General features: G+C 44.2%; 1 pseudogene; it reads right to left on the bottom strand.

Moving 5' to 3' along the window:
• Positions 1–3,809: 3,809 nt before the first annotated feature.
• On the bottom strand, positions 3,810–3,963 carry LOC144820919 (5.8S ribosomal RNA; annotated as a pseudogene).
• Positions 3,964–7,836: the final 3,873 nt, after the last annotated feature.

The following is a 7,836-nucleotide window of genomic DNA, read 5'->3' as shown; positions in this document are numbered from 1 at the left end:
TTTTGGAAGAAGAAGATGGGGACTTCTCTTTGCCAGCTCAATTATGGGGAGACCTAGTATCGGATGTCGACTTGCAGGCTATATGGCAAGTATCTTTTGATCTACTCTATATTACAGTCTCTCCCGCCAATTTAAAGCGCAACCATCTTTTTTCTCTTCACAGAGTATACTGGTCTCCGGCTAGATTGGCAACATTTTCTAAGGGTCCTATTCTCCATTGCCCAAAGTGTAACCAGGTAAAAGCCGACGACCTTCATAAGTTTTTAACTTGTCCTGCTCTGGGAGAGTTCTGGGCCATGATAGAAGCAGGTATGAAAGAGCTGTTTAAGTTTGATATACAGGTTAGTATATTACTTGTTTTTTTGTGTGTGTATATATATCTCAGTAGTTTTGCCATAAATGGCGTAAGCACCGTTATAAGTCAAACCTAAAAAGTAGTTGATGGTAATATTGACAGTATGATCACAAAAGAGAGTGGGGAGGGAAAGGCAATGGGTATACGTCCTCCCAACGCATATAATATGCACTGAAAATTGCTGTTTGTCAAGAGTAATATTTTGTATGAGTTAGGAGCCATAGGTACTCCTATACTATGGGTGGAAGTCCCTCACCCATTTGTCAGGTGGCATGCTTCATCACGGGGCCCCTCCCAGCACTGGCCTGTATGATACGTGTAAATCAACATATTTCTGCCCATGTAGCACCCTCCAGTGAGTTGAGAGGTGCACGTCCACTGAAAGCAATCCGTGTCATGTACTCGTGGCTCATAACATTTATATAGGTAAATATCTTGTAAGAGGGAAAGTCAAAAAGACTGTATTAGGCAAAGGGTAGGCCCCAACAGGTCTTGCTAGTTGTTGGAGTACAAATGGTTTAGCATATAATTATAAGTACAAATGAATCATAAACTCATGTCATCTGAATTATGACGGATGTCATCCCCTGTCTGAAAAACAATGAAGCTCAGCGCAACATCACCTCCAGAATCAAGCAAGCATCTCCTCAAAACACCAGTTAAACAGAACTCAGCGCCAACCACAACACCACCACCTCACCATGCCTCACTACCACCACAGCCACACTATGCACTACAATAGCATCACTCAACACCACCTCAACATCACTAAGCACCACCTCAACTTTAGTGTGTGTGCGTGGCTCTCTCTGTGTGTGTGCGTGGCTCTCTCTGTGTGTGTGCGTGGCTCTGTCTGTGTGTGTGCGTACATGGCTGTCTGTGTGTGTGCGTACGTGGCTCTGTGTGTGTGTGTACGTGGCTCTGTCTGTGTGTGTGTGTGCGTGGCTCTGTCTGTGTGTGTGTGTGTGTGCGTGGCTCTGTCTGTGTGTGTGTGTGTGTGCGTGGCTCTGTCTGTGTGTGTGTGTGTGCGTGGCTCTGTTTGTGTGTGTGTGCGTGGCTCTGTCTGTGTGTGTGTGTGCGTGGCTCTGTCTGTGTGTGTGTGTGTGTGTGGCTCTGTGTCCGCGAATACTCTCTACTACTCTCGAATGCTCACCTATTGCCATTGTAAATGACAATACCATTTACTTTGCGTGGCTCTGTCTGTGTGTGTGTGCGTGGCTCTGTCTGTGTGTGTGTGCGTGCCTCTGTCTGTGTGGCTCTGTGCCCGCGAATACTCTCTACTACTCTCTAATGCTCACCTATTGCCATTGTAAATGACAATACCATTTTTTTATGTTTTTTAAAAAAAAATTAAAAGAAATGTCATGAGCAATGCCAATAGCTCTACCTTTAATAATGCCGAGACCATTGCATTGTAAATGCTTGTTGATACCTTTTGCAGGGAGAAAAACCAGCCCTTTCTTCTGCAGCACTTTTTTCCCATTTTTCCGAAAAAATAACAAAAATGAGCTGTAATTTGGCATATTTCTCGGTCCCCTCCGAAGGAATCCACAACCGCTGGGTACCTTTGAAATCCTCAGAATGTTGGAAGAGAAGGACACAAATTTGGCATGGATATCTTATGTGGACAAAATGTTACAGGGGCCTAAGCACGAACTAGTCCAAATAGCCAAAAATAGGCATAGCACAAGGGGAAAGGCCTAGCAGCGAAGGGGTTAAAGACCTAGATTTCATTGTGCCTATTTCAAGAGTATTTGATTGATAACATCATGGCACCTAGATCATAAATAATGATGTATTGATTATTCTGCTGTAGAATAACGCAAATGAAAGATTCAGCTTGGATCTTGCTGTAAAGTTGTGGATTTCTCCGTGTGAATATTTCCAGTGAAGTAATCTCAAAGCAGCAGTTATTTCAAGGAAGCAGTCACAATTTAGCATATCAATACGTTGCCTTTCATGTTTGATCTGTTGTTTTCAATCTTAAATTGGGTACTAAACATATACTGTTATGCTTGGTTGCTTCCTTTTGAACTTTGCGCTTCCACAAGCATGGCAGTGTGCATACCGAAAAAACAGATAACGTGCTGCAGACAGTAAGAAAGACTTACAAATAACGGTGAACAAAATGCAACAGACACAATTTTTTATTACAAGAAAAAAATGATATTGCCTTGCATTTTTTTAATTTGTTGTGTTGTGGTCATTTGTTTCGCATCTTGTAGCTTCACTGTAGTCTGTTAGCAGTTTAAGGGTTTCCCCATGATTCTGGGATTTCTAATTGACTGGAGACATGGTTGTCTGATGCCATTGTTTGACCATTAAAGACTGATCTATCTAATTTGTTAGCAGGGTGTTGCATGTAGCTTTCAGCAGTGTGGGTGTCTCGATGCCTTCAATTCTTGCAAATGTCCCATAGAGGCATAGCCCAACGAGAGAACAGGCCATTGAAGTTCTGACATTTAGCCCGGAGGGTTGTGACACAGTCATGTGGTCTAAGCTGTCCCAAAGATAAATGGCAACTGGTTATGACCAAAGAAAGACAAGGTTATGTGTTCTTGCTTGGCTTTGAGCATGCCCTTCAAATTATGATGGGTTTGGTCTAAAAGATCCTAGATGAGTCAACCATTGGGCCAAGCTTTTGTCCTGACCGAAACACGTCGATCATTATAATTCGAAGGAGTCTTTGTGATTAAAACAGACTATGGATTGATTACATTTTGAATGCAAGAAGCATGTAAATAAACGGAGAGTTCTTCATCTCACTCTCTTCTATTTTAGACTACCTCCGGGTGAATTATGAACTAAAGTTAACAAACACCCGTATCATTAAAGACATGCATGAAAAGATAAGGGCAAAATAAACTTGTGAAGTAATTTATTTATGTATATATTCCGTATACATTTATAAATGTATATGTGAAAGTAATGCGTGTCAAACTATCAAGAAAACGTAATATGTGCCTTTTAGGGGTGAGAACAAAATAAATGACATTTGCCCTAGTGGCAATCCTGATGTATTCAGGCAGACAATGATAATTGATCATTTCATTGTTTAGGCATATGAGAGGTTTTAATCTATTCCCATAATTGCCACCTTTTTTTTAAAATGCATTTCTCAGATTGTAGACAGAAACCTGGAGTAGGAGTCAGAACCTGCAGGGGCAGGTTGGCCTCCAGGCCCCAGGAGAGGCACCAAAAGCAGTGTGTGTGGGCTGCCTGTGGACACCACACATGTGACACACATCCAGGTGCCCACAGTTTCACTCTTGGCATAGACTTCGCACCTGCTTTCCCCATAAGAGGTAGGCCAGGCATGCTGACACTGTGCCTGTGCACCAGGACCGAATGTCCTGCAATGGGCGATCAAGGTCTGACCTTAGGAAGATAAAGGGAGCAAAGGCCCCTGCAAGACCTCCAGCTTTAGAGGGAAGCTGGGCGATTGACATTCAACCCACCATCAGACAAGGCGAACCCCTGGAGGAGCCCAGGGTTACAAGATGCATTCAAAATGTTAACGATCAATATGTTTTGTGATTCTCGCTAATTCTGCCAGGTAGCTGCATTCTTCATTGACACTTAAGCCAAGAAATCCACTGACAAGAGTCACCATCACAGCACTGTCTGTATGCCACCTGCACAGTGAGACAGACCTGCACCCTTCCCGCCTTGGAGTCAACAGTTCAAAAACAGTTTCAAGGTGCTCAGACCACGAGCCCCAACAAGCATCACCAGTTTGATCAAGCAGCTCTTACAACAGCAGAGACAGGCAGCTATGCCATTTCCCAATGCATGCAGGCATACACACGTCCAGGTAGGGTGACATGAGTCTTCAGATTCCTTCCTGGCCACTTGGAACTGTGCAATAAGGTACCTAGCAACAACAGAGGAATATCTCACCTGCACATCATCTATCCACCACCCTCCATAGCCAGTTGGAACCACAGCTCGAAGCCTGCATGTTGAGAGTCACCTGCTTAGGCTGCAGCCCGAGCCATGTCAGTGGAATTGGCACAGCTTCCTGGCGAGGGACCAGTGGAAAACAACCAGGTATTCCCCTGCCATCAAAGTAACTCATGCAATACCTGCTTGGCAGGGCCGGACTGGGAACCAAAACCGGCCCTGGCAAAGTGCTTGGTCGCCCCCCACCCCTCCACGGGGGGTTGGGGGTGCTGCCGAGCTCTTTGCCAGGGCCGGTTTTCTGCCGATTTTGCTACAGGGACGATTTTGCAGCATAGCTGCAAAAATGGCTAAACGGCCCACAGGGGCCTAAAACCGGCCCCCACCCGTGCGGCGCACCAGGGTATTGCCCGGTGCCCGCTACGACGAGTCCGGCCCTGCTGCTTGGGTGCCTGTGTGGAAGCCTGCAGGGAAGACTGATAGTAGCTTCCTTCCTGCTCTCCAAGCAACGTGCATACAGTCACTGGCATTTGTGCCCGGCGCTTCGAGTAGCATCATGTTTTCATGAAGATGTGGCCCTGGCTTTGTCCTTTTCAGGGTATTGTACTACCCAGGGTGGGCCACTCCTATGTCTCTTGAAATAAAGGCAGGCCCAGATTAGGCACATAGGATACAAGGTTGCAGCCTCGTAAGGCAAGGCAATTAGTTTCCCCTTAGTCATAGCGGATTTTTCGGGTTTCTGCCTCAGAAGGGAATTCTATCATACCAGGGACCCCTTGTGGCCAAGGCCTGGTTGTTGGGGAGCCCACTGTGCATCTCTGCTAGTGGGCTACTCTGCCGAGCTTTCCCCTGCAGCACACAGGGAGTGCCCTGGAGTGTGCATGTTCTGGCCCTTGGGTGTCAATATGGTCCTCCAGAGAGAAACCCGCCTTGCACTTGGTCCTCATCCAGCTCCTAGCAGATGCAGGCCGCACCTCCGGCCAACATGAAAGGGGACAGCTGGTATACCAGGGTTTTGTCTGGTAGGCAGGATTAGCACTCGTTACATTGCATGCGTTTGCTACGCATGCCATTACAACGCAAGTCGTTACAACGAAGCGTTGTTACATTTTCATACCATTACAACGCAAGTCATTACAGCGACTTGCTGTATGGGGGGCCCTGGAGTTTGGAATAGAATAATTTACTATTCCAACTCCAGTGTGTGCAACAGTAGGGAAGGTGTTGGATTGAAAATCCAACAAATCCAACACCTTCTGCCCCCTACAGAAAGTCACTGTAACGACTTGCATTGTAATTGCATGCAATGTATTGCATGCATTGTAAACGGTGTTTCCCGGTAGGCAGCCTCGATCTGGCTTGCAGTTAATTCGGCTGCTCCATTGTTAATGATCCTTCCACAGGTTTACTAAGGCAAATCTTGTTACAACGTTTACTTTCTTCCGATAGTCAAATTTGATTGTCTTCTCAGCTCTCCACCAGGGTCATTGCTGACCACAATGGGCCGATCTGAAGACCTTACTAAACCATCCAATTGGAAAGAGCACTTAATCTTTCAATCCCGTCCCTTGTGGGGTGAAATTAAGCTGTAGGCTCTACACCTGGAATTTGATTTGGAGTTGCGAAGTACTGGCAGGCCTGTACATTTGCATGTAAACTCACCATCACTATATGATACATCCATATCAATACCATGCAATTACAAACTAAGTCCCGTAGAATGGGGTGTTTTAGTGGGTCTAGATTTACCAGTTGTAAAACCCACATTCCATTCGGCTAATGCATACATTTACCACTTGGTTCAAACAGATGGCCTCAGGGTGAGGTGGGGAGAACAAGTAAGGTATAGGGAGTAGTGGAAAGAAAGGAAATGTAAGTTCTAACTTGGAGATAATTGTTTGTTTTCCCAGAAACTGCTTGGTGGTTCATGTGAAAGACACAGTTGGATTGCTAGTTGGCATTGTTTATGATCCGAACTATGATGGCTTCTGAACATCTTCAAATCTCTAACTTTTGTTCTTGGCAAATGCTTTTACTCTGGCTCTTTGTGCACCAGCCCAAGATTTCACCTGTAGCTGCACTGTATGAATGCTCCAAGTTGTCCCTCTAAATCACGGCCCTAATGGCAGCATTCAGTTGGAAAAGACCAGGGATTGGAGAGCTAAGCACAACGAAAACATCAGAAAGACTAAGCCAGTTGGAAGGACCGGAAAGTATGGAATGGTGGTTTATGGAGGTTGGGCCTGAGTATGAGACATTTTTAGAGGCAAGGAAGGAAAAATACATACGAATCAGTACTGCAAGATTATGAAATACAGCACTTCTGAGGCACCATAGGAAGCGTCAGAATCAGGGTGCTTCTCTGTGTTCATGGTTTTATGGTTGGCACTGGCATTAGTTGCTTCACTGTATTATTGCTGAGGTTTCATGTAATCAATCAAATGTACTAATCATAGATTCACCAAATGTTCCTTTTGCTTTTCCTGTTTATCTACAACATCACCTACAGGCAAGGGAAGGTGGGTATATTATCTCGACAAGGGATATAAACTGACCCTCCTCCTATGATTTTAGTCACACATCTGTCTACAAGGTACACAGAAATTTCAGAAATTGACAAAATGAAACAGCCTTAAGGCAGGTGAATGTCATGGATTAGACACAAAATGGCCCAGCAATTATAAACGAATGTCAGGGACTACTACTCAAGGACAATAGATTGTTCATTTCTGATAAATCTTTAGAGATTACATTCATAAGGCTTTGTCATGATAATCCCTGTTCTGGTCACCCTGGCATAAAAAATACACAAGATGTGGTTATCAGGACTTCTTAGTGGCCAAAGGTGAAATGTTCTGTTGCAGAGTATGTGTTCAATTGCATTGTCTGTGGTCAGGATAAGGTACCTCATCAAACGAAAGTGGGCATGTTACCACCTTTGCCCACACTAAGACATTCTTGGTTACCAATACCTGAATTGATTGCTGAATTACTTGCTTTCAGGTTGTACGGTGTTATTGCTAATTATAGGCTTTGTCACCAAATTAGGCCATCTGGTCCCATTCCCAAAGTTGCCTACTGCTACATAATTAGCCCTGTTCTTTTTGAAAGAAATAATGATCCTCCGTGTACTTCCTGAAATCGATGTAATCAATGGAGGTGCTCAGTTCATGTCTAGATTTTGGAATATCGTGTTAGAGCGTTTAGGCGCAGTCAATTTAATCACACACAGAGTTGTTATCAATGATGTCATATGGGATATTTTATCAATGCAGTCATTGAACATGAGTGATGTAATATGTGAGGGTGGTAGCAGTGCATGGCGAGGGAGCAAGTTATTGTTGCTTTAGGGCACGAGTTATAATTACTTGAGATAACCATAACTGGTGAATTGCAGTATTCTTTTTAGTTTACAATGTTATGTTGCAACTAGCATTGTCACCTACCTATAACACCACTTTAACCTTTCTTCAGTTAATTTCTAATGTTTTTTAATGTAAGTCATGTCAATATATAGGAGACAGCCCTGTTGGTTTTGTCAAGTGGTCATTGCAATGTCTGTCAGTAAACATATGAGTAAA

The sequence above is a fragment of the Lissotriton helveticus genome, chromosome 2_1, assembly GCF_964261635.1.
Source record: "Lissotriton helveticus chromosome 2_1, aLisHel1.1, whole genome shotgun sequence".
In the NCBI taxonomy this organism is placed as follows: Eukaryota; Metazoa; Chordata; class Amphibia; order Caudata; family Salamandridae; genus Lissotriton; species Lissotriton helveticus.
This window is presented reverse-complemented; position numbering and strand designations above follow the sequence as displayed.